We start from the raw sequence: 26,835 nt of genomic DNA, 5'->3' as shown, positions 1-26,835 counted from the left end.
TGAGGGGAGTCATAGTACAGCAACATCAAGAGGGCCACTGTTTCATCAATTATGTCCTGCTCTGGCAATCAGAGGGTCTCCAGGATCTCAGGCAAATGTCTTCCCCACCATTTCCTTCCTGAAAGATCCTTCTAAGGTGTGACCTTCAACTGCAGAATCGTTGAAGTTGACAACCTCTAATAACATCCCCCTGGAGATACTGAGATCAAACACTTAGCTTCCTACATGAGCAGCGCATACTCACTCACAATGAGCTGTATCCTCTCCCACCAGGACAAATGGAGCAATCACAAGTTAATCCCTGTGATTGGCTTTTGGCAGTTGGCAAAGGTGCTGTACCATTTAGTTGCACCATTTCCTGCTCTGTGATTGAACTCAACCTTCTCCTTGTGAGGTCTTGGTGAGAACATCAAGCACAGAGGGGGAGGTTACAGAGAACCACAAGATAAGAAGGGACAACCCATGGACTGCCTCTGTGTTTGTTGTAAATTGCAGACATAGAGCTGTATATCCATAGTCTTTGGGAATGTCACTGTGATGCAGGAAGTGTTGTCATATTTTAGAACTGTGAGGATTATTGACGGAGATCTTTGCTATCATAATGTCACATCTGGGGATGAATTCTAGGAGGGGAGTCGTGGCTTAATTGGTTGACTCCCAGTTTGAAGTCCAAAGGAATCTGACAGCAGGTGATATGGAAATACCATCCTTTGCCTGGACCCACTACTAGTCAGAGTAGACAACAATGACGTAGATGGTATATTGGTCAATGCAGTAGCAGAACATATTTCTTGCATGCATACATTTCCAGGTTCTATTCATGACAAACCTTGAGGAAGGCACTTTTTCACACACCCAACCTGACCTGACTTAATTTGTCTAATTCTTTCCTGTACGTTCTGGTCATCATCCATTAACTGAGGGCCTCTTAGCCAATTCATCCTCCTCCTTTTTAAATATAATCAAATATCCTTAATCCTTCTCTGAATTATATATACAGTGGTCTCTCGGGTTACAGATGCTTCAGGTTACAGACTCCGCTAACCCAGAAATAGTACCTCGGGTTAAGAACTTTGCTTCAGGATGAGAACAGAAATCGTGTGGCGGCAACGGGAGGCCCCATTAGCTAAAGTGGTACCTCAGGTTAAGAACAGTTTCAGGTTAAGAATGGACCTCCAGAACGAATTAAGTTCTTAAGCTAAGGTACCACTGTATCTGGCTTGCTTAGCAAACTTGCCAGTAATCATTAAAGCTTGTTCTGCAACAGGTTTTTTTAGGGGATGGGTGGGGTGGGAGGGATCATTCCTTCAAATACAATATTTTCCCCAACTTTCATTTTAAGAGAAATCATGGTGAGGGGCTTGAATGATTGGGGACTGTAATCAACAATTATCATCCAATAGACTGCAACCTCTTGATCAGTCTGGGGGGGGAGCTTTTTGTGTGGGGGTCTTCTTTTGCCCTAGTCAAATATATGCTAGGTCAAAATATTTCCTGCACACAATTTAGATAAAACATTTGCTAAAATAAAAAATCTGTATAATCACAGCAGACCAGCATTACATAGAACCAAGCTGTATTGACAGTTTTGTGTGAATATTTTCAGCTTAGCTAGGGTTGTCATATGTCTGGATTTTCCCGGACATATAAGCGATTTCCACCCAGTTGCTGTTTCCAATAGCCAAATCCTGCATGTGTCTGGAAAATGGCACCCCTACGAAAAAAGCCAAAGGTTGTGTTGCGTCCACTCAAAATGATTCAGTCAGCTGTGAATATTCTCAACTGTAATGGGAGCAGCCTTTGTTTTCAATGATCCTTTTTTTAAAAAAACCAAAAACTAAAAAACCTCTGCCGGTAAATCCTGATGCTCTGCCAAATATTTCTTGTTTTTATTTTCCCCAAACATTTTCCATCAGTTAATTAGCTGCTTGGAGAACCACTCTCCTTCTTACCCATACCGTGTGTCCACCCCCCCCCCGCAACCAAATAAATCAGAAGTCAATGGAATGGTGTTAAGCTAACGTACAAAACAACTTCTGTATGCATTTTGTGGATATCCATTTTGTACAGGAAGAACTACCGTACTTTTCCATGTATGAGACGCCCCCATGTATAAGACTATTTTGGGGGACTAAATTTAAAGAAAATGAGGGGAGATTGCCCAAAGTTTCTGAGCTTTTTTAAGGGGCAATGGCATACATGCCATCGCCCCAGCAGGGCCATTGCTGGGGGTTGGCAAAGTGAGCAGCCACTCCCCTCCTGCCACTATCTGTGTATAGGATGACCCCAGTTTTTTGACATGATTTTTGAGTCAAAAAACATCGTCTATGGTATTTTGAAGGTCCTCTTGAGACACACACCTACAAATTCTGTCAGATTGGCCTTGATTACCCTCACTGACTACGCTATATTTATTTCAATGGGTCTACTCTAAGACTTAATTGGAGGTGTTGTATATGTACCACTACGCAGCGGAATACCAGACTGTCAGTGACCCAACACAAAAACTTTCATTGGAATATTAACCAGACATCTAGGTTTTATTTATTTATCCAATTAGTGTCATGAAATTTAAAGGAGCCATAGGGTGATCATATATATTTATATATACACAAACCACATTGTGTTGAGCTGGAGGAAAACTAATTCTCACTGCCAGGGAAGGTCATTCCCTTGCTTACGACTGCTAATCACTAACAGGGAGGGTGGCTGTTTAAAATAAATTAATGTTTCCCATAAGAAAACAAATTAAGAAATTCACAGTCAGTGTGTCTCCACTGCTCCAGGCTATGGAGCTGAGCATATAAAAAGCTCATCCTTTGGGGAGTTTTTCAGATCAACCGTCTGCTAAAACTTCTCCCTTCAAGAACTGGTAAGTTCCAGGGGGTTTATATGGAAGGGCATCATAGAGAAAAACTCTATGAATCTTAAGAATGATGATATCTTATTGACTTAAGGGTGGACTTTTTGGTTTTGCTGCTGTTCTGGGATTATGGGAGCTGTAGAATGGATGGCTCAAGATACAAAAAAAGTAACCCAAAGCTGAGGTTTATTCCTTTACACAGAATAAGTGCTAGTCAGGATGCAGCTAAGGTGAATGTAAGATACAGCCAAAGTGAAAAGTGCCTACAATGTCTCAAAGGTTTTCTTCCCTCCATATGTTATGGACCCAACTGTTATTTCTCTGTTATCCCTCTTATGCTATGGCAACTGGGACTGATTGGAATCAGAGCCCAAAACATCTGGAAGGAACCATGTCTATGGCTGTAGGATGAGGTGAGGACATAGGAAGGTGAAATAATTGACAGTACCGTTCCTGGGTGCAAGTAGGGCATGCAATTATTAAATGCCCCTGTGTGTAAAACAACAACAGCAACCTCTTGCAGGTGGAATATTAGAACCAAAGGGAGAAAGAAGGGCAACTTTCCCCTTGATGTCTGCTTGCTTAGAGTTTTCCCACACAAAAATGGTACCTCCAATAGAAGTGAGGAGTGCATTCTACCATCTCAGCTTTCTGCTATGTGTAGTTATATTATATGCTTGCTACTAAATGAAAGAGTAATCGCTTGAGATGCTATCACTCTGAAACATATGGTCTTACCATATACAGTACTAGGTCACCTCCTTACTCCATCTATCCCAGCATTTTCTTCACCAAGGATGGGGATGGTATGATCCTCCAGGTGTAGTTCGACTCCATTCCCATCAGTCCCTGAAGGCATGACTAATAGTCAGGGATGATGGGAGTTGTGATTCAGCAGCATCTGGAAGGCCCCAAATTGGCTACCCGGTGCTGTGGGTTCAACCACAGAGCCTAGGACTTGCCGATCAGAAGGTCGGCGGTTCGAATCACCACGATGGGGTGAGCTCCCATTGCTCGGTCCTAGCTCCTGCCAACCTAGCATGTCAAAGTGCAAGTAGATAAATAGGTACCGCTCCGGCGGGAAGGTAAACAGCATTTCCGTGCGCTGCTCTGATCGCCAGAAGCGGCTTAGTCATGCTGGCCACATGACCCGGAAGCTGTACACCGGCTCCCTCAGCCAATAAAGCGAGATGAGCGCCACAACCCCAGAGTCGGCCACGACTGGACCTAATGGTCAGGGGTCCCTTTACCTTTACCTTATTCTAGCCCTTATACAGTATAGTTGAGGTGGCAAGTGACAGCCTGCACACCACATGCAGACATTGGAGCTTCCCTATCCAGTCCGTGGGACAATGAAATTTTCAAATACTTAAGACAATGGTTTGATTATAGTTCCAATCTTATGCTTTCAGATTACCCTCCAGTCCTGCAAAGATGGCCCATAGGAATGCTGCTGGACATAATGAGTGCTATGCCCAGTGTCCTGCATCAACAGTGACCATCCAGCCACCACCTTTCATCCTGAACATCCCAGGGCCTGCTCTCTACTGCCCAGACCAGCCTCTGGCCATTGAGCAGTCCAACCCCTGTGTTGGTGCCGGTGGCGGCTACGGCGGTGGCAACCATTCTCTGTATGCTACTGGTGGCTCCAACCTCTGCCACCTCTACTCTCGGGCCCTGCCAAGCAGCAACTACAGCTACAGCTGCTATCGGTGTTAATAACCGTGGGAAGATGAGGATGAAGCAAGAAGACAAACTACTGATCCATAACAGTCAACGTTCGCTGAATGGTTGAGCATCCATAGTAGCCAAGTGGCTTAAGGTTTCAAGGGAGGACGGTCAAAATCCTCTGCACTTCAGTCGCATCCCAAAGCTTTCTGACGCTGCACTTTTGTGTCATGTTCATGCCTACTTCTCCATGTATGTTAACAAGTCAACAGTGCTTACATCGTTTTCCATGTATTCACCCAATGCCTAATGGTTGTTTGCAGTTAGAAAATGGGGCTGAGTTAGTCCAGTTGGGATATGCTGTTTGCTATTGGACTTTAAGCTTCATTTTGGGAGATTTCCATGGGGAAAGCTGTTTGTGTTCAGGAATGCCGTCTGAATTTCAAATCTCCCCTTAAGATTTGAATGTGTTACTTCTTGCCTTTGCTCATATTAAAATGTTATTAATATGGCATCTCAACAACGTCTTGAGTCCTTTCAATTCAATGCTAGTAAATTTACAATTGTGATGGCTACATGTTGAGGAAGGGCTTTTATACTGCAACAAATCTAGTCACATCCACACCGTACATTGATGGCACCCTTATCTGTCTTTAATAATAATAATAATGATGATGATGATGATAATAATAATAATAATAATAATTTCTCTATGCCCTGCCAATCTGGCTGGGTTTCCCCAGCCACTCTGGGCAGCTTCCAACACAATATTAAAATACAATAACCTATTAAACATTAAAAGCTTCCCATAAAAAGCTTCAGATGTCTTCTAAAAGTCTGGTAGTTGTTCTTTTCTTTGACATCTGGTGGAAGCATGTTCCACAGGGCGGGTTCCACTACCGAGAAGGCTCTCCGCCTGGTTCCCTGTACACTTTCCAGGTATCATCCATCAACTGAAGACCTCTTAACCAATCTATCCTTCTCCCTTAAAAAAAAGAGAGGAATATTCTTTTTTTTTTTATAATAATTTTTATTACATTTTTCCAAATTACAAATAAGAAAAGACAGAATAAAAAAAAAGATAAGAAAAAAGAACAGAAAATAACATCCATTTCAATAACTTATTTCAAATTTCCATTGGACTTCCCCACGTCTCCCGCATAGTGCATTCTTGATAATAAAGTCATCAGCAAATTATACCCTTATTTCGTGTTTTTCTTTATATTTTCAATTGCAATTTAAGTTTAAATCTCTTGTTCTCCGTTTACTCTAAAAATATAACCTGATATCATTTAACCCATTTAAACTTTGGTTCTTTCCCAAATGTTAACAATTTCCTAAATAATTAAACTTCATTGCTGGGGCTAACGTTCTAAATCATACGGCATCTTATGTTTCATACAACTTATAATACTTTTGCAAATAGTCTTTGAATTTTTTCCAATCCTCCTCCATTGCCTCTTCTCCCAGATCCCGGATTCTTGCAGTCATCTCAGCCAGTTCCATGTAGTTCATCAGTTGCGTCTGCCACTCCTCCAGTGTGGGCAAATCTTGGGTCTTCCAATACTTGGCGATAAGAATTCTTGCTGCAGTTGTAGCATACATAAAAAAAGTTCTATCCTTTTTTAACACCTTCTGGCCGACAATGCCCAGAAGGAAGGCCTCTGGTTTCTTGGGAAAGGTGTACTTAAACACCTTCTTTAACTCATTATAGATCATTTCCCAAAAGGCCTTCAATCTTGGGCACGTCCACCAGAGGTGAAAGAATGTCCCTTCAGCCTCCTTACATTTCCAACATTTATTATCAGACAAATGGTATATCTTAGCGAGTTTGACTGGGGTCATGTACCACCTGTATACCATTTTCATAATGTTTTCTTTCAAGGCATTACATGCCGTAAACTTCATACCGGTGGTCCATAACTTTTCCCAGTCTTCTGACATGATATTGTAACCAATGTCTTGAGCCCATTTTATCATGGCTGTTTTAACTATTTCATCCTGAGTGTTCCATTTAAGCAGCAAGTTGTACATTCTCGAAATTACCTTGGTCTTTGGTTCTAACAACTCTGTCTCAAGTTTCGATTTTTCCACCTGGAATCCTATTTTTTTGTCTTGCTTAAAAACCTCATTAATTTGGGCATAATGTAACCAGTTTTGCACCTTATCCTTTAATTTTTCAAAGCTCTGCAACCTCCAATTACCTCCAATGTTTTCTATTATTTCCCAATATTTCGGCCAGTATGCCTCCATATTGGATGTTTTCCGAGCTTTGGCCTCTATTGGTGAAATCCACCTCGGAGTTTTACTTTCCAATAAGTCTTTGTATTTTTTCCAGACCATAAATATTGCTTTTCTGACAATATGGTTTTTGAACATTCCATGTGTTTTCCCCTTGTCATACCACAAATACGCATGCCAACCTAACGAATTGTTAAAGCCTTCCAGATCTAGGACATCAGTATTTTCCAATGAAATCCAATCTTCCATCCAGCAGAAGGCCGCAGCTTCATAATATAACCTTAAGTCCGGCAGGGCAAACCCCCCTCTCTCCTTTGCATCAGTTAATATTTTAAACTTTATTCGGGGCTTTTTGCCCTGCCAGACAAATTTAGAAATATCCTTCTGCCACTTTCCAAAACAATCCACTCTGTCCACGATCTGCAAAGCCTGAAACAAAAACAACATTTTTGGCAAAACGTTCATTTTTATAGCTGCAATTCGGCCTAACAAGGATAGTTTCAATCTTGACCAAATTTCTAAATCTTTTTTGACTTCTGACCAACATTTTTCATAATTGTCTTTAAATAAGTTCAAGTTCTTGGAGGACAGATTGACCCCCAGGTATTTCACTTTTTTAACAATGTTTAGTTCTGTTTCCCTCTGAAACCCCTCTGTTTCAGTAACCGTCAAGTTTTTCCCTAACACCTTAGTCTTTTGTTTGTTCAACTTAAAACCCGCCACCCGACCAAATTTCTGAATCAATTCCAAAACTCTTTTTGTGCTAGATTCTGGCTCCTGTAATGTTAAAACTAAGTCATCTGCAAATGCTTTCAGTTTATATTGTTTCGCTCCGACCCGTATTCCTTGTACCTGCCGATCCTCCCTTATCATTTTCAGCAAAACCTCCAGGACTGAAATAAACAACAGAGGGGATAGGGGGCACCCCTGGCGTGTTCCTTTTTCAATATGAAGTTCTTCTGTCACCACATTGTTCACTATCAACTTAGCTTTTTGTTCAGAATAGATTGCCTCTATTCCATTCTCAAACCCCCTTCCCACTCCCATCCCTTCCAAGTTTTTCTTCATAAATTTCCAAGAAATGTTGTCAAAGGCCTTCTCCGCGTCAATAAAAATTAACACCGCTTTGGTGTTAATGTTTGTTTGTAAGAGTTCCAAAATATCGATAATGTTCCTGGTATTATCATACAAATGTCTACCTGGGAGAAAGCCTGCTTGGTCCTTATGGATTACTGCATTTAATACCTTTTTAAATCTGTTAGCCAAGACATCCGCAAATATTTTGTAATCCACATTTAGGAGTGAGATGGGGCGATAGTTCTTAAGTTGAGTCTTTTCAGTTTCCACTTTAGGTATCAATGTGATGAATGCTTCTTTCCACGTATCTGGTGCCCTCCCTCCCCCCATAATCTGGTTGCAAACCTCCATTAATGGTTGCATCAAATAGTCTTTTAAAGTCCTGTAGTATTTGGAGGTAAGTCCATCGGGGCCCGGAGATTTGCCTAATTGCATATTCTGAATGGCATCCTCGATTTCCTGTTGTGTTATTTTACAATTCAAGATTGATCTCTTCTCTTGAGATAATTTTGGTAGGCCATTATCTTTCAAAAATTGTTCTATCTCGGTTGCCTCCTCGGGTTCTTGTGTGTACAATTTTTTAAAATATTTCTGGAAGCACTTTCTAATTTCTCCCGGTTTCTGAAAGTTTTTCCCTTCAACTTCTAAATTGGTAACATAGTTTAATTTTTGTCTCTTTTTCAACTGCCAAGCGAGCAGTTTCCCACATTTATTCGCAGATTCAAAAGATCTTTGTTTCATTTGTTTGATTTTCCATTCCACTTCTTGGTTAATCAATTTCGCATATTGTGACTGGTGAAATTTGATTTCTCTTAAAGTCTCTTTTGATTTTGGATTCACTCTTAATTTTTTCTCTCCATCACTTATCTTCTCCAATATCTTATCTTTTTTACTATTCCAAAGTTTTTTCTTAATTGTATTCTGTTGTATCAGAAACCCTCTCATAACAGCTTTACTTGCGTCCCAGATAATTCTTTTTTCCACCGAGGTATTCAAGTTGATTTCAAAATAGTCCTTTAAAGTTTTTTGGGCCTTCTTTACAATCTCTTGATCTCTTAACAGGTTGTCATTCATTTTCCATCTGAAGGAGTCGGCAGTAGTAAATCTCATTTCCATTTTCAAAGCGTTATGGTCGGAGCAAGTCTTTGGGCAGATTTCTATTTTTGTAGTCTTAGGTGCCAGCCCTCTAGTTGCCCAAATTTGGTCGATTCTTGTCCATGACAGGTGGGCCTCAGAAAAAAAGGTTCCTTCTTTACCTAGGGGGTTTCTCGTCCTCCATAAATCAATTAGATCCATATTGTCAGTTAGTTCAAAGAAAGTTTTTGGTAGTCTTCCGTCTTTAGTCAAATTCTGATTCTGTGACTTATCCATCAAAGTAGAGACGACCCCATTCATATCTCCCATCATAATGATGTTGGAGTAGTCCAGATAGTCCAGTAATGTCTCGTGCAGCTTCTTATAAAATTCTGATTTCCCCTCGTTTGGTGCATAGATTCCTAATATCAAAACTTTTTCTCCTTGGGTCAGAATTTCAATAGCCAGGATTCTTCCTTGTTCATCTTTAAACAAAAATTTTGGTGATAGATTCTCTTTGGCGTAAATCACCACGCCTCTCTTCTTAACTCTATCTGATGAAATAAATTCTTGGCCTAATCTTTTATTTGTTAACACCTTCCTGTGTAGCCTGGTCACATGAGTTTCTTGCAAGCAGATTATGTCCAAATTCTCTTTCTTTAATATGTGGAAAATCCTTTTGCGTTTTTCTGGGGAATTCGCGCCATTAATATTCCAACTATAGAGCTGCAGAGACATCCTGTATCAATCTGTTGTTACTCTTGTTGGGTGTCTTCTTTTTTGTCCAAATCCGAGGGTGGTGGCTCTTTTCCTAGCTCTGGTGGTGGCCAAATAGCTACCGCTCCTTTCTGCAAGTCTTCTCCGTGGTCGTGTAGGAACTTCTGGCTATCCTCTTTCGTTTTGATTTTTATCTTCTTTCCTTTGTATTTGAACGAAAGGCCTTGTGGAAACTCCCACCTGTAAGGTATTCCGTTGCCTCTCAAAAGTCCAGTTAGGTCAGTGTAGTTAGATCTTAGATCCAGTAATTGTTTAGGTATGTCCTTGTAAATTTGTGCTCTTCTGTCCTGGATCTCAAGTGCTTTATTGAAATGTAGGTCGAGTAGCTTGTCTCTCTCCTGCTTAGTCCTTAAGATAATCAAACAATCTCTAGGTCTGTCCTTCCCAGCAGCCCTTCCCAATCTAAATGCAGTTGTTATTTTAAAGTCTGTATCTTCGTTTATACCCCAGAATTTAGAGAATTCTTCTGTCAAAAAGCCAGTCAAGTCCTCTTTCTCGATCTCTGGGATAGAGCGTAATCTCAAATTATTTTCCCTGTTTCGCAGTTCCACCAAAGACAGATAGGCCTGCTGGTCAGTAATATGTTTATGGAGTGGCCTTACCTCTCCTTTCAGTTCCTCCACTTCTTTAGTTACTGCTTCTACTTTCTCATTCGCAGCCTCGGCCAATTTTCGATTTTCAGACACAACGTCCTTTAGGTTTCCAATATCTTGTGAATGCTTAGCCACCTGTTCAGAAAGTTTGTTGATTGAAGATGTGGCTAAGTCAATTTTTGCAGTTTGATCATCCACTTTTTTGTTCAAAATTGCAAATTGTTGTAGCATTTCCTCTAAAAGAATGTTGGATCCCCCAGCTGCCATATCTTCACTTGTTAATTGTTCTGGTTCTTCAGCTGGGGTTGTTGGTAATGGTACAGCCTGTAATACCGCAGGGACTGAAGATCTACGGCCCTGGGAAACCAAAGTTGTTTGTACCAATTTGCCTTTCCCTGCTTTCGACGCAGCTCTTGTTTTTGGTTTACCACTCATTCCACACTCATTCCACACCTGTCTTTGGATTCAAGGTCAAACTGTCCAAAGTTCCATGGGAAAGACAGGCCTCAGAGTGAGTCACCAAACCACAGAGAGACAAAACAAAGTCAGTTCTCAGGAAATTGTAAATCCCAAACTCCACTAGAGGGAGTATTGTTCAGTTCATGAAAGAAGAAACAAAGTTTCCGTCGCCATTAAAGTTCCTACAGTTAGTTAGATTAATAAATGTCTTTAGAGAAGAACTTTTCCTTCTTGCAGAGCCCTCTCAGTTTTGCCACAATAGTTTCCTAAAAGGTGCAAAATACAGTTGCTTAATTGTATCCACCGGTAGTGCCTCTAAATATCTGTTTCAACTTTGTAAGTGTATCCACAACACAACTTTTTGCCCGCTGCAAAGTCCGGGACTAGGGATTTTCAAGTCTTTAAAGTTTTGAAAGTTTTAGCGGAGAAGAACCCCCAAGTGAAATAAACACAGTCACAGAAAAATAAAGATAACTTGCCTTTCCCTTCAATTTCCGAATTTCTCCAGACGTATGCTGTCTCTCATTTAAAAGCCCTTTTGTACTGCTTCCAGCTTGTCAGTTTCTTTGCCTTTGATCATTAAGCACCTCCGGGAGACGGACTTCCTTTTTCTCGTCTCCCGCTTTCAGCCGAATTCACAAATTTGTAATCCAATCTCAAATAGATCCTACTCACGAGTAGTTACTTTGTAATCCAATGTAAAGGAAGAAAGGTCGGCGCTCATCGGTAGCAGCTGCGCGGCTTCACTCCCGCAGAAAGAGCGATGAATCCACAGCACCGCTTCCCCTCCGCGCTTCCGGAGCCCCTTACGGGGTCCCTTCTTCGTTTTGGGGGTCGCTCTCGGTGCCCGCCGGATCCCACGGCCACGAGCTCGCTCTGCTCGTGGTTTAACTTAATGGGTCGTCGCTTCGCCGTAGCGAACAACCCTTTTCTGCGGAGCCCCTCTTTGCTGCGCAAAGAGGACCGCCATTACACGTTTCGCGCCGCCTCCGGAATATTCTTAATCCGTCTTTGAATTGCGTTTATCTGGCTTGCTTAGTAAAGCTGTCATTAATCATTAAAGCTTGTTCTGCAACTTTTTTGGTGGGGGTGGCAATCATTCCTCCAAATACAATATTCTCCCAGACTTTCATTTTAAGAGGAACCAGGGTGGAGGTTTTCTTTTGGAGGGTGGGGTGTTCAACAAGAATCATCTAACGAACGACAACTTTTTCATCAGTCCAAATATAAATTCTGGTCTTACACCACCACCCCTCTTCTGACAGTTGCAAGTTGCCCACAACTCACTTCCATAAAGCAGTGTAAGTGTGGTCAACACACAAGCCTGGTAGACCTTCATCTTGGTATTTGACCTTAGCATCACTTTCTCCCATACCCTTTTGGAGAGGTAAGCCATTGCTGCAGCTGCCTTGCCAATATGCTTGTCCAGCTCAGCATCAATGGAGAGGCTGCTGGTTATGGTGGAACCCACCTCAAGTGTGTGATCACAAATGCTGATGTGTGGAGTGCTGGCAGCATCCCGACCCAAGACGTTGGTCTTTCTCAGGTTAATGGTAAGTCCGAGCTCCCTGCAGGCTTATACAAAATGGTTCACGAGTCTCTGTAGAGCATCCTCAAAGTGTGCTGTCAAGGCTGTGTCATCTGCAAACAACATCTCTTAGATAAAGACCTACCACACTTTTGTCTTGGTGAAAAGATGCGTCAGGTTGAATGGATGTGCACACCATCTTCAGCTGAGCTGGAGGTGTATGAGAGAAACATGGGAAAATGGCGGTGTGTAACATATCATTGCAGTGGGAATAAAATTAACTGAAGGATCATTACACTTTTGCAGATATCATAATAAAATAGATTCTATGCATGGACATTTCAGAAATAATAGTATGGTATCAATCCAAGCAGGGGGACGCGGGTGGCGCTGTGGGCTAAAGCCTCAACGCCTAGGGCTTGCCGATCGAAAGGTCGGCGGTTCGAATCCCCGCGGCGGGGTGCGCTCCCGCTGCTCGGTCCCAGCGCCTGCCCACCTAGCAGTTCGAAAGCACCCCCGGGGGGCAAGTAGATAAATAGGTACCGCTTACCAGCGGGAAGGTAAACGGCGTTCCGTGTGCGGCTCTGGCTCGCCAGAGCAGCGATGTCACGCTGGCCACGTGACCCGGAAGTGTCCCCGGACAGCGCTGGCCCCCGGCCAATAGATGTGAGATGGGCGCACAAACCCCACAGTCTGTCAAGACTGGCCCGTTCGGGCAGGGGTACCTTTACCTTTACCTTTACCTATCAATCCAAGCACATAGAGGCATATGTGGTAGAGGGCCTATGCAGCACAGTATTTTTATTTATAAAGCATATGAATGGACACTAAAGAAAATCAAACTGGACTCATTTCATAACTTCTCTTTGAAGTCACCTAGGATGGCCTAAATACTCAGTTCAGGCAATGCCCTACACCCTCCCTCTCGAGCAATTTATCTCTAGAAGGACCAATGCAGACTTTCCATGTTTGGCAATTTCAGGTTTGACTGCTGCCAGCAACAGACCTCCTTGTGAACAAAGGTGCCATTGTTTCGTACCAAATGAAGTCTGTAGAGTACAGATTGGGTAATTTATGGACCATCTTATCTATGTACAGTGGAACCTTGTGTTATGGACGGGATTCGTTCTGGAGGCCCGTCCGTAACACGGAACTGACACAAGCCGAAGCACTGCATCTGTGCATGTGCGGGGTGCGATTTAGCGCATCTGCGCATGTGCGAGCAGCGAAACCCAGAAGTAACCCATTCCAGGACTTCCAGGTTGCCACGGAACGCAACACAAAAACACGTGACCTGAAGTGGACGCAACATGAGGTATGACTGTATTTCATAAGGAACCATTTTGGACATTAATATCTACTTTTATGGACCTCTTGAGATGTCCAGCTATTACTTCAATCAGATTGGTCATGACAATGGCTAACATAATCCTATGCCTTACAATAGGTCTACTCTGAATAGGACTTAGTTGAAGATGCTGTACAGTGGTACCTCGGGTTAAGAACTTAATTCATTCTGGAGGTTTGTTCATAACCTGAAACTGTTCTTAACCTGAGGTACCACTTTAGCTAAAGAGGCCTCCCACTGACACTGCACCACCACTGTGAAATTTCTGTTCCCATCCTGAAGCAAAGTTCTTAACCTGAGGTACTATTTCTGGGTTAGGGGAGTCTGAAACCTGAAGAGTCTGTAACCTGAAGCGTCTGTAACCCAAGGTACCACTGTATACATTCCACTCTGCAGCAGAAACCCACATTGCCAGTGACCCCACACCAAGGCTTACTGATGCCAAGTTACAGGGAACCAGGCAGAGGGCCTTCTCAGTAGTCGCACCTGCCCTGTAGAACGCCCTCCCACCAGATGTCAAAGAGAACAACAACTACCAGAGTTTCAGAAGACATCTGAAGGCAGCCCTATTTAGGGAAGCTTTTGATGTTAAAAGATTATTGTACGGTATTTTAATATTTTGTTGGAAGCCGCCCAGAGTGGCTGGGGAAACCCAGTCAGATGGGTGAGGTATATATAATAAATTATTATTATTATTATTATTATTATTATTATTATTATTAACTGGACACCTAAGAAAAATATCAACTAGAGTTGTAAAATCTAAAGGATTCATAGGGTGTAACATATATACAAACCATATTGTGTTGAGCTGGGAAGAAACTAATTCTCACAACCTGGGAGGGTCATTCCCATCTCCCTTACTAGTTGATAAGTAATCAGCAACTGGGAAGGTGACTGTTTACACCAAACTAAGGTGTCTCCCATTAGACAACAGATTGGGAAATTCTTAGTTCTTGTTTCTCATTTCCTCCAGGCTGTGGAGCTGAGCAGATTGTTGCACTACATCTCAATCTTCAAGTGGTGAGAAACTCCAGGGGTTGCAGGTGCTTACTCAGGGTTTCTGTTTCCTTTTGGAAATGAGGCACAGCGGAGACTGTGATGTCTTTATGATACATGGTTTATTTACATATATATACAACCTGGGCCTATGATGGAGGGGTTCACAGCATTGACACCCCCAAAGTGTCTTGTTTCTCCCATGCCTGCAGCCTTGGATTCAAATGGAAATCAAACTTACTCTCTGAATCTCTCTCCCCAGAAAACTCTTGCCTTGAGCCCAACCAAAACTATCCAGTTAGCTGCAAATGTTTTCAGCTTCACGGAAAAGGTTTTTGTTTTCAACCACTGCTGGTAAAGATTTATGCTGTGCCCAAGATTTCCTGTATTGTTTTATCTCCGCCAACCATTTCTCATCAGTTAAATAGAATCACAGAGAGACACTCTCATTGTTCCAAAATTTGGTGTGTGTGTTTTTTTTTAAAAAAGAACAAAATGTTGAGTTTAAAAAAGAAAAATACTATAAAGCAACAAAGAATAATATTGGGGTGGAGTTGTCATTGCAGTGGGAATAAAATTAACAGAAGGTTCAATAAACCTTTGCATCATTTTCATTCATTCATGTAGAGCAGGAATGATGGGAGTTGTAGTGCAAAAACAGCTGGAAAACCAAGTTTGGGAAACCCTGATTTTGAGCATTAGTACCTGGCTCTTCAAGGGACGCGGGTGGTGCTGTGGGTTAAACCACAGAGCCTAGGGCTTGCCGATTAGAAGGTCTGCGGTTCGAATCCCCGCGATGGGGTGAGCTCCCATTGCTCGGTCCCTTCTCCTGCCAACCTAGCAGTTTGAAAGCATGTCAAAGTGTAAGTAGATAAATAGGTAAACAGTGTTTCCGTGTGCTGCTCTGGTTCGCCAGAAGCGGCTTAGTCATGCTGGCCACATGACCTGGAAGCTGTTCCCTCGGCCAATAAAGCGAGATGAGCGCCACAACCCCAGAGTCGGCCACGACTGGACCTAATGGCCAGGGGTCCCTTTACCTTTACCTGGCTCTTCAGCCAAAAAAGCTTCCAGATTGACCTATGTAATCAAAACAAGATGGTCCCTACCTGACTTACAATCTAAAAGAAGAAGAGGAAGAGGAAGAGGAAGAGGAAGAGGAAGAGGAAGAAGAAGAAGAAGAAGAAGAAGAAGAAGAAGAAGAAGAAGAAGAAGAAGAAACAACACAAGGGAAAGGGCAGAGGGAGGGAGGGAAAATCAAAATCAGGCACCATTTTATTAATGGTTGTTCCTGTATTGATCATCTGGCACAGTTGAGGGACAGGATGTGCCTGAATAAGCTGGGCTTCAAGAAAAACTGATGGAATGAGCCTTCTGCTTCCTGTCTCTCCCACTGGCCTGCTGGTTTGGCTGCCCCCAGTTGAGAGCTGAGGGCAATAAAAATAGATTCCATGAAATGACATTTTGAATATAAGAGTCACATATCAATCAGATATCCCCATCACCTAGAGGTATGTTTCTTTGGGGGCCTGTGCAATGTGTCATGTTTATTTTTAAAGCATATGAACAGAGAACATGCAACATCAAAATGGTCTTATTTCATAACTCCTCACAGAAGCTTCCTTTCATGGCTTAAATGCTCAGACAAGGCAATGTCCTATACTCTCTCAAACCATCCACCCCATGTTTGACAATTTTGAGTCTGGCTGAAGAGCCAACAGCTCCTTGTGAACAAAGATGCTGTCATGTTGTACCAAATGAAGTCAGTGGAACACAGTTGGGATAATGTGTGGACCATCTTCTCCACGTATTTCATAGAGATTTGTTTTTGTACATTAAGTTCTGCTTTGATGGCCTTCTTGAGATGCCCACCTGTCAGTTCAATCAGATTGGTCATGATTGCAATGCATATTCATTCCAATGAGTAGGATCTTTGAGAGGTGAGGTGACGTATACATTTCAGTAGGCAGCAGAATCCCAGACTGCCAATGATCCAACTCTACGGCTTTTGCTGGAATGTTAACTGGATGTCTTATTTTTTTATCTATCCCATCAGAACAGTAAGATCAAAAGGATCCATGGGGTGTAACATATATACAAAGCATATTGTGCTAAGTGAGAGAGAAACTAATTCTCACTACGTGGGAGGGTCATCAAACTCGATTGCTAGCTAGCTAGTAATCACCAACAGAGAATGCAACTGTTTACAATAATTGAGGTGTCCCTGATATGACAATAGGTTAGGAAATTGGTGTCTCATCTCCTCCAGGCTATAGAGCTAGAGTATAAAAGGCTCCTCCTTTGGGGAGTCTTTCACACTGATCCTCTTCTGAGACATTTCTCCCTTCAAGAACTGGTGAGTTCCAGGGGTTTTCTTTGGGAGGTTGTCATAGAGAAGCACTCTGTGAACCTTGAGATTGGGGGGATCTCATTTGCTTGTGGTACTGTTGAGGTTTTCCTATGCAACTACCCCACGGTAGTGTAGAATGCATAGTTAAGGAATGCATGGTTAAGGAAACAAGAAAGCCAAATGTGAACCAGTGGCCTCTGTGATTCCTTTACTCAAAAGAAATCCTAGTGGAGAAGAAGCTACAGTGAAGGTACAGTAGGATATTGATGAGATAAGAAACTCTCCTCATATTCTCAAAGGGTTTCTTCCAGATGTTCCCTCCAAATGTTGTGGACCCAACTGCCATCTTCCTTGTGTATTGGCTATGGCGACTATGGCAGATTGGAATTGGAGTCCAGAACATCTGGAAGGATCTATGTCTATGGCTGTAGAATGAGGTGGGGATATAGGAAGGTGAAAAAATGCATCATTTCAGGTTGCAAGTATGAGATCATTTTTTTTGATGGTGCTCATGGTGTGTGTGTGTGTGTAAAAGCCTGCCTGCACAATACCTACACCACAGGAGGAAAGAAGATCTATAGACTTTTTGCTTGATACACAAATGTTCTGTATGCAGGGAGATTTCCTGTAAAAATTAGTACCTCCATGTGAAGTGGTGAATCTCTTCTACCATTTCATCTTTCCAGCATGTGTAGCTCTATCAGATGATTGAAACTGCATGAAAAAGTAAAATACTAGAGATGCTCACACAAATAAACATATAGATGAACATCTACTGAGTTGCACCATTGGTCAATCTACAGTAGCACAGTATTGTCTTCACCTTGTGATCCTCCTGATGTAGTTGGACTCCATTCTCATCAGTCACACCTAGTAGGACCATTAGTTGAGGATGATGGGAGTTGTGATGCAACAACATCTAGAAGGCATGACATTGGCTACCTCTCTTCTAGCCCTTGTATATTTGAGCTGCAGAACTGCCAGGGTACAATACACCGGGACTTCAAAAATCTTGCTTACAAAATATTGAAATAAGCAGATACTTAAAACTTTGATTTAATTCTAGTTCCAATCCTATGGTTTCAGATTACCCTCCAATCCGACAAAAATGGCCAGTGGTGGTGGATACAACCAGTGCTATGCCCAGTGTCCTGCATCTACAGTGACCATCCAGCCACCACCTTTCGTCCTGAACATCCCAGGGCCTGCACTCTACTGCCCAGACCAGCCTTTAGCCATTGAGCAGTACAACCCCTGTGCCCGAGGTGGATATGGAGGTGGCTATAGTGGTGCCAGCGCTCTGTATGCCAACGACTTCTCCAACTTCTACACTCGGGCCCTGCCAAGCAGCAACTACAGCTACACCAGCTATCGGTATTAAAACTGTGGGAGAATGAGAACAAACCAGAAGACGTAATAGAGATCCAGAAATGTCATTCTTTACGAAACAATTGAGCTTCCGCTGTGTCTAATTATTATTTGCAGTTAGAAAAGGGGGGCTAAGCTAGTCCTGCTGGGATACAACATTTGCTATCAGACTTCAATTTCACCTTGGGAGATTTTCATGGGGAAAGCTGTTTGTGTACAGGAATGCCGTTTGTTTTGCAAATGTGCCTTTGTGGAATGTGCTGTTTCTTGTCTTTGTTCATATTAAAATATTATTAATGTTGCATCTTAACAACTTACTGGCTCATTTCAATTCATACCTGGTAAAGTTGTTGTTGTGGTAGGTGTGAACAGCAGAAAAGGTTTTATGTTGCAATGACGCTCATCACAGCCACACCATACACTGAAAGCACCCTTATACCACTTTCCCAGTTCCACTCAGAGATGCCTTGAATTGAGCGTTGTGATCTGTCGCTTGCAAAGCCGGTGCTCTACTAACGAACTATGTCCTGCCTGTGAAACATGGAAAAGAAATAGATTTCTCTATACATAGGGACGCAATGCTCTCCATGATGAATCCTTGATCATGAATTCTAGTTCATCAGTGTTCTTGAACTCCAAGTCCCACCAGTCAAAATCAGAATGGCCAATAGTCAGGGTTCAGAGGAGTTGTAGTATAGCAACATCAGGAGAGCAACTGGTTTTCCCCAACCTTGAATGAAGAGTTGAGTCTACATACCACAGATGTGGAACCTGAGCATCCCTCTAGATGTTGTTGGACTACAACTCCCATCAGTCCCAGCCAGCATGACCAATAGTCAGGAGTGATGGGAGCTGTAGTTCAACAATGTACTTTCATTTCAGATCCCATCATCTTCAGCCAATACAGATCAATGGTGGGGATGAGAAGAGATGTATTACAGTAATATCTGTAGGTCCACTGGTTCCTTGACTTTGTTCTACTCTGACAGTTTGGGGTCTCCAGGATCTATCCCAGTAGTAACTGGGGATCCCCTGAATTGAACTCTGTGGCAATTTGTAATTCTCTACCACTGATCTATATCCTTCCCTTGAAACATGGGGCAGAGTTGCATCTCTCCATGCATAGAGACATATTGCACACCACGAAGAATCCCAGACAATGAGTTGTAATTCATCAATGTTCTTGGATTCCAAGTCCTTTTAACTCCAGCAAGGACAATGGTCAAGGATGAGGGGAGTTGTAGTCCTGCAATGCAGGGAGGGCTACTAGATCTGTGCCATGTTCTACTCTGACAATGAGAGGACCTCCAAGGTCTCAAGCACATGTCTTTCCCTGCATTTCCTTCTTGAAAGGTCCTTCGAAGCTGAAGCCTTCAACTGTGTAGACAGCGTCCTATGTTCTTATTTGAGAATGTCCACAGCTCAGTTGTGATGCGCTTGCTTAGCATGCTGAAGGTGGCCAAGTAGGTCTGAGAAAGGATCCTGTCTGAAGCCCTGGAGAGCCACTGGCAGTCAGTATAGATTCTGTGCCAAATGGACCTATGCTGTGACTCAGTACAAGGATTTAAGCTTGCTTCCCACATTCCTAAGGGTAGCTTCCCTTCTGTAGTGCCTTGTATCAAATGGTTGTGAGACGTTGGTTGGACAAACACTATAAAGAATCCTCAGAAGGTAACCTCTGCTTCATTCTTAACCACACTAAACATGGTCAGCCAAATGGCCATGATGACCACCAAGAAAGACCACAATACAATAACCATGACCAACCTAGCTTTGAGATGCTGCAAAACAGTTCCTAAGTATCCCCAGACTTCTGACTAGCTAACCCCATGCTGTAAATTCTAGTAAAAGCATACCCTCCAAGTGTCCCAATTTTCCAGGGACAGTCCTGGAATTACAAAAGCCATACCAGCTTCTGATTTGAGCCCGGAATGTCCCTATTTCCCCCGCCAGCGCTGCAGCCACTGAGCTCAGGGAGGAGGATAAGCTGGTGCTTGTCTTGAGTGACGGTAGTAGTGGCCGTTGCAAGGGAGCACCCTGTGGCTTTTCTGTGGCCACCGCTGCTGGCCTTCTTTCTTGGGCAGCTCGCAGCTGCTGCTGGAGAGCAAGTAAGGAGGAAGAGAGTCTACCATCACTGAGGTCCAGCCTTGCCTGATGCAGCAGCTCTGAGGGGCAGGCAGAGGGCAGGGCCACCCTGGATAGGAAGAAAGGGAGAATGGAGCAAGGAATCTTTGTTTTTAAAAATAATGATAATAATAATGATGATGATGATGATGCTTTGTGCAGCCACATATGTCCTTTTCTAAAATTTCTTTATTAGCGTGTATTTTTTCTTTTTTTATAAATCTACCAAAGAATGAAATGAAATCAGGATTAATGGGTTTTCCCAGGACTGTGGAGGGTTCCCATCGGCATAGTGATGGTGGCACTTGCCCTTCTTCTGATAGGAAATGATGTGTGGTGCAGGGGACAGAAATGTGGGGGTCGAGGAGGGTCAGTTGCAGGGGGAAGTAATAATAATAATAATAATAATAATAATAATAATAATAATAATAATAATTTATTTATACCCTGCCCATCTGGCTGGGTTTCCTCAGCCACTCTGGGCAGCTTCCAACAAAATATTAAAATACAATAGTCTGTTAAACATTAAAATCTTCCCTAAACAGGGCTGCCTTCAGATGTCTCCGAAAAGTCTGGTAGTTGTTTTTCTCTTTGACATCTGATGGGAGGGCGTTCCACAGGGTGAGTGCCACTACCAAGAAGGCCCTCTGCCTGGTTCCCTGTAACTTGGCTTCTTGCAGCGAGGGAACTGCCAGAAGGCCCTCAGTGCTGGACCTCAGTATCCAGGCAGAACGATGGGGGTGGAGACGCTCCTTCAGGTATACTGGACCGAGGCCTTCTAGGGCTTTAAAGATCAGCACCAAAACTTTGAATTGTACTTGGAAATGTACTGGGAACCAATGTAGAACTTTAAGACTGGTGTTATGTGGCCTCGGCGACTGCTCCCAGTCACCAGTCTAGCTGCTGCATTCTGGATTAGTTGTAGTTTCCGGGTCACCTTCAAAGGTAGCCCCACATGGAGCGCATTGCAGTGAGAAATATCCTTCTTTTCACCTGAGGAATGTTAGAGGGTATGGCAAATGGTGAGTTTCAGAGGAAAAACAGCCTTCAGAGGTGTGAGGTTGGACAGGACTTTTAAGGCTGCCATTGTCTCCAGTTCCTATTGACATTTCCCGCACAGAAGCTCCATGCTAAAGTTCCTCATGTTCTTGCTGCTATTGACTGAAGTGCCCCATTGAAGTGTCCTAACTGTTCATAGGGTCTTTCTGTTGGGATACTGCCGGGGAGATGGGGGCATCAGGCAGGCCCCCAGCTGGCTCCAGCCACCGGCCGGCAGCTGGACGATCCCTAGTCTCCCTTGGAAACAGCATCAATCAGTGACATGAGCCTCAGATACATTTAGAGACCCGGGCATGATCTATCAGCAGAGTGTGTAAATCTTCTCACAGCAGAAGAGGCGGACAGAGAAATGTGTAAGCATAATGTACAGCATTTTATTCAGCATAGTTCAGGAACAGAGGAAAACATGTCTGCTTCCCTTCGTCTCCAGCAAAACAGCAGTAACACAAAAGCTATATACAAACGGAAGTTCCCAGCAGATCTGTGCTGGAAGTAAACAGGCATGTGACACACAACAGTCATGCCTGTACCCTTTTAAGGTGGAATGGAACTATAACCTAACACTTTCTTCATCCCTGCATATGGGCTGAAGAAAAAGCTCTAACCCCCCACCTCACACAAATATGACCTAACCCAATTGTCCTAATTCTTTTCTATTCACGTTTAGGGCATCACCCATAAACTGAATCCATCTTCCTCCCTTTTGAAGATAATCTGGCACCCTTAATCCTTTCTAAAGTGATACTTAACTAACTTGCTTAGGAAAGCTGCCAATAATCATGGGGACTTGTTCTGCTACATTTTGGAAGGGTATGGTAAAGGGATAATTTCTCCAAATACCACCCCACCCCCCAGCTTTCATTTCAATATGGATCTGAGTGTTTTGAGGGGTGAGGGGTAACAACAATGATCTAACTGCAGTCTTTTGATCTATCTGAAGAAAAAGATTTCTGCATTCTTTTTAATCTTCTTCTGCCAAGGTTAAATATAAACAAGATCACAATATATTATGTGCACATTTTGTCTGAACTTTTTTTTTAAAAAAATAAAAGTCATTATTGCATAGAGCCAAGCCAACACTATTCACAGTTTTGTGTGAACATTTTCAGCAGAGCTTACATCTCCATTTCCAAATATTTATCAACACTGCTTGAAAAATAACCACCATTTCCATTGCCCTCAATTGCCCTCAATTTCCTTTTGTGACTGTCAAAAGGGGTATGATTCCAAAAGGGTATGAGTGTGTTGAGTCCACGCAAAACGATTCACTGACTTGCTATTTACCTGCACTGGAAAAGGAATTTGTTGTCTTTGATTTTTCATCACTGCCCATGAAAATTAATGCTGTGTCAAAAAATCACTTCCTTTCCCCACCTCCACTCATCCATTCACCATTATGTCTTGGGGGCAAATAAAATAAAATTATACAGTTGGCATAAAGTATGCACCAAGTTCAGAAAAGTTTGCCATAAGATCTACTTTAGAGCTACTGTTTGGATGTCCACTTGTAAATTAAATCAAATTGCCAGTTACATGGAATAGGGTCTTATCTGTAGGGGCACCTCACAAGAGAACCTATGGAGCTCTGTCTCAGCTGTGATTAGAGAAGGCCCTTGCTTGTTAATTTCAAACAGGCCTTGAAGACTCACTATGTTGCTGCAGTATTTGGGGGTTAATATGCAAACCTGGAAATACAGAAAGTTCAAGCGTCAGTGCAGTACAGTGGTTAAGAGAGTCTGACAAGGACCTATGAGACCCATGTTTAAATTGTCACTCAGCCATGAAACACTCCTTGAGCATTTCAGCCTCACCTACCTCCCAGAGTTGTTGTGGGGGTTAAATGAGGAGGCAGAGAACCATATATGCCACTTTAAGCACCTTGGAGAAAAAGGTGAGATATAAATGATATTATGGTTGTCTCCAAAAACATCCTCAGAGTAGGTGTAAAGGTAAAGGTAAAGGGACCCCTGACCATAAGGTTCAGTCGTGACCGACTCTGGGGTTGTGGCACTCATCTTGCTTTATTGGCTGAGGGAGCCGACATACAGCTTCCGGGTCATGTGGCCAGCATGACTAAGCCGCTTCTGGTGAACCAGAGCAGCGCATGGAAACCCCGTCTACCTTCCCGCCGGAGCAGTACCTATTTATCTACTTGCACTTTGATGTGCTTTCGAACTGCTAGGTTGGCAGGAACAGGGACCGAGCAACGGGAGCTCACCCCATCGCGGGGATTCAAACCGCCGACCTTCCGATCGGCAAGCCCTAGGCTCTGTGGTTTAACTCACAGCTCCACCCTGAAATCAATAACCATGTCATGCCTAGCATAATTTGATTTGATTTATTTTCATTGGTCTCCTCTGCAAAGGACTGAGCAAGAGGCAATTCATTCATTCCACTATGCACCGGAATGTCATGCTGTTGCGGTGACCCAATACCAAGTGTTTCATTGGTGTGTCAACTGGAAACATTGTTCATTGATTTATCCCTATAGAGACATAATATTTAAACAATCTATAGGGTGTAACGTATATAGTAACCACACCACATTGACCCAAGTAGAATCTGTCACTACCTGGGAGGGTCTTCTTTTCTCGCCTTACTCGCCGACTTGTAATCATCGACAGGGAGGGGTAACTATCTACAATCAGTTGAGGCATCTTCCATATGACAACGGATTAGGAAACTCTCTATGGGTGTGTCTCAGCTCCTCCAGGCTATGGAGCCAACAGTATATAAAGCTCATCCTTTAGGTGATCTATCAGATCAATCCTCTGCTTGTCCCTGTGCGAACTGGTGAGTACTAGGGGCTTTCTATGGGAGGGCATCGTAGAGGAGCATATGAAATGGAGGCATTTCATATGATTGGAGAGGGACTTCTTTGTTTTGCATCCATGCATGGTTAAAAATACAAAGAAGCTGAACGTTGAGCATGAGGTCTTTGTGATTCCTTTGTTTCTTAGTAAAGCGACCATCATGCAGATAACATGATTGTAAGAGAGCACTGAGCTGAAAAATGAAATCCTATTTCCCTTAGGTTTTCTTACCGATATTCCCTCCAGATGTTGCAGGCTCAACTGCCATATTCCCTCTCCATTAGCTATAGTGGCTAGGGCTAGTTGGAACTGGAGTCCAAAACATCTGGAAGGAACCATCTCTATGGCTGTGGAATGAGGTGGGCAAGTAGGAGTTTGAAAACATAGGACAATGAAGCAGCCTTTCATTGTTTCCATTTCATTCACAAGTCACTTTAGAGGGTTTTGAGCTATGGTTTCAGAATGAGGTAAGGACAACAAAGTCAAATGATGGACAGTACCATTTCAGGGTACAAGTACGGAATTGTATTTTTTTCAGTGTTCCCCTATACAACACCCAATATGAAAAAGACTAGCACTACAGGGAGAAAGAAGCTCTACAAACATTACACATGATGCACTAATAATATCTCCAGCTGAAGTGGTGACTCTATTCTACTATCTCAGTTTTCTATCATGTGTTTTCTACCATATGACTATCTAGTTGTAGCTGGACTCCAGTTCCTATCCACCCCAGCCACCATGAGCAATAGTCAAAGATGGTGGGAGTTGTGTTTCAGCAACAGCTGGAGGACACCTCATTTTCTACTCCTATTCTAGCTCTTATAATATGGGTGGGGAACTGTTGACTCACAGCTTGGATGCAATCAGTGAAGCCTCCTCATCTGGCCCACAGGAAACTGAAATCTGCAAAGGGCTTAATACATTGCTTTCATTCTAGATCCAATTCTGTTGTTTCAGATTACCCTCCAATCCTGCAAAAATGGCCAGTGGTGGTGGATACAACCAGTGCTATGCCCAGTGTCCTGCATCTACAGTGACCATCCAGCCACCACCTTTTGTCCTGACCATCCCAGGGCCTGCCATCTACTGCCCAGACCAGCCTCTAGCCATTGAGCAGTACAACCCCTGTGCCCGAGGTGGCTATGGAGGTGGTGCCAGCGCTCTGTATGCTAGCGACTTCTCCAACTTCTCCTCTCGGGCTCTGCCAAGCAGCAACTACAGCTACAGCAGCTATCGGTATTAACACACTTGGGGAGAATGAGAACAAAGCAAGAATATGTTCCAGTGATCCAGAAATGTCATTGTTTACCAATTGGTTGATCTTCCACAGTAGCCATATATATATATCTTAAGGCCTAAGATGAGGACACTCAACATGCCTATCTGATGTTGCACTTCTGTCTACTTCTATGTGTATGCTGACAAGTCAACAGTACTCAGGTCATTTTGCGTGAAGTATGTAATATATTCACCTAATATTTGATCCTTATTTGCTATCTGGGATCTGCCATTTGCTAACAGCCTTTAATTTTGCTGTCAGAGGGTTCCATGGGGAAAACTGTTTGTCATCAGGAATGCACTTTGTTTCGCAAATGTGCCTTTGTAGAATGAGCTCCTTCTTGTCTTTGTTCATAATAAAATATTATTAATATTGCATGTCAACAACATCTCGGCTCCTTTCGATTCACAGCTAGCAAAACAACCATAGCGATGGGTGCAGGTGGAGGAAAGGCTTTTATAGTACACATTGGATTCTGGTCACAACCTCAGCACACATTGAAAGCACTGTCATACCACTTTGATAGCAATGACATCCCAGAAAGAATCTGGAAGCTGTGGCTTCTTATGTGTGCTGACCTCTCAGACTTACTACACTAGTGGCCAAAATTGTGGAAACCTTTTGGTGAAAGTGTATTTTTGAGGTTTGATGGCTCATAACATGACTTTTTTTTTTAAGGAATAATACCATAAAATTATCTTCTAATTTCTTCATAACTGTAGCCTTGTTCACTTAATAGTACTATTTTACATCCCTTTCTGGGTGGCCAGTCACCTCTTTGCACAATTTCTTTAATTTTATTACACTTTACAAGCTCGCTAAATGAAAGAACAAAAAGCAAAACAAAAAACCCAACCAGCTTGATAGCAATCACATCACACACTGACAAATGTCCTCCTTATTTCTGCTGTAATAAATAATCCTTCATAAAAGTTATTGCATTACATTTGTCATTAAATTATCTCTCCATTGATATATAATTTTATGGTATTACTCAAAAAGAAAAAAAAGAAAAAGTGGTGTTATGAGCCATCATTGGCAAAACAAGATGACACCTGAATGGCTCTCTAAACACTCCTTTTTCTGGTTATTTGGCCATAACCTTTGACAGAATACAGATAATGCCAGAAGAGTTTGACGTCATTATTTAGTGAAGCGTTCAGTAACAGGGAGTTTTGTTCAAACTGCCTTTTTTTCATAGCTAGTAGGGCATTG

At 42.7% G+C, this 26,835-nt stretch overlaps 2 long non-coding RNA genes across 4 annotated transcripts; both read left to right on the top strand.

Moving 5' to 3' along the window:
* The first annotated feature begins 2,854 nt into the window (after positions 1-2,854).
* On the top strand, positions 2,855-26,006 carry LOC309520687. 3 transcript variants are annotated; one of them, XR_014214290.1, is made up of 2 exons: positions 2,855-2,872; positions 25,299-26,006. It is a non-coding gene; the product is annotated as an uncharacterized lncRNA (long non-coding RNA). The 3 variants fall into 3 exon arrangements; XR_014214291.1 differs by lacking the exon at positions 2,855-2,872 and adding an exon at positions 24,078-24,318; XR_014214292.1 differs by lacking the exon at positions 2,855-2,872 and adding an exon at positions 24,325-24,981.
* On the top strand, positions 16,720-18,655 carry LOC309520686. Its single transcript, XR_014214289.1, has 2 exons — positions 16,720-16,980; positions 18,061-18,655. It is a non-coding gene; the product is annotated as an uncharacterized lncRNA (long non-coding RNA).
* Positions 26,007-26,835: the final 829 nt, after the last annotated feature.

The sequence above is a fragment of the Podarcis vaucheri genome, assembly GCF_965113315.1.
Source record: "Podarcis vaucheri genome assembly, chromosome: 16".
Lineage (NCBI taxonomy): Eukaryota > Metazoa > Chordata > Lepidosauria > Squamata > Lacertidae > Podarcis > Podarcis vaucheri.
The sequence above is the reverse complement of the archived record's forward strand: the minus strand, read 5'-3'. Positions and strand labels throughout refer to the sequence as shown.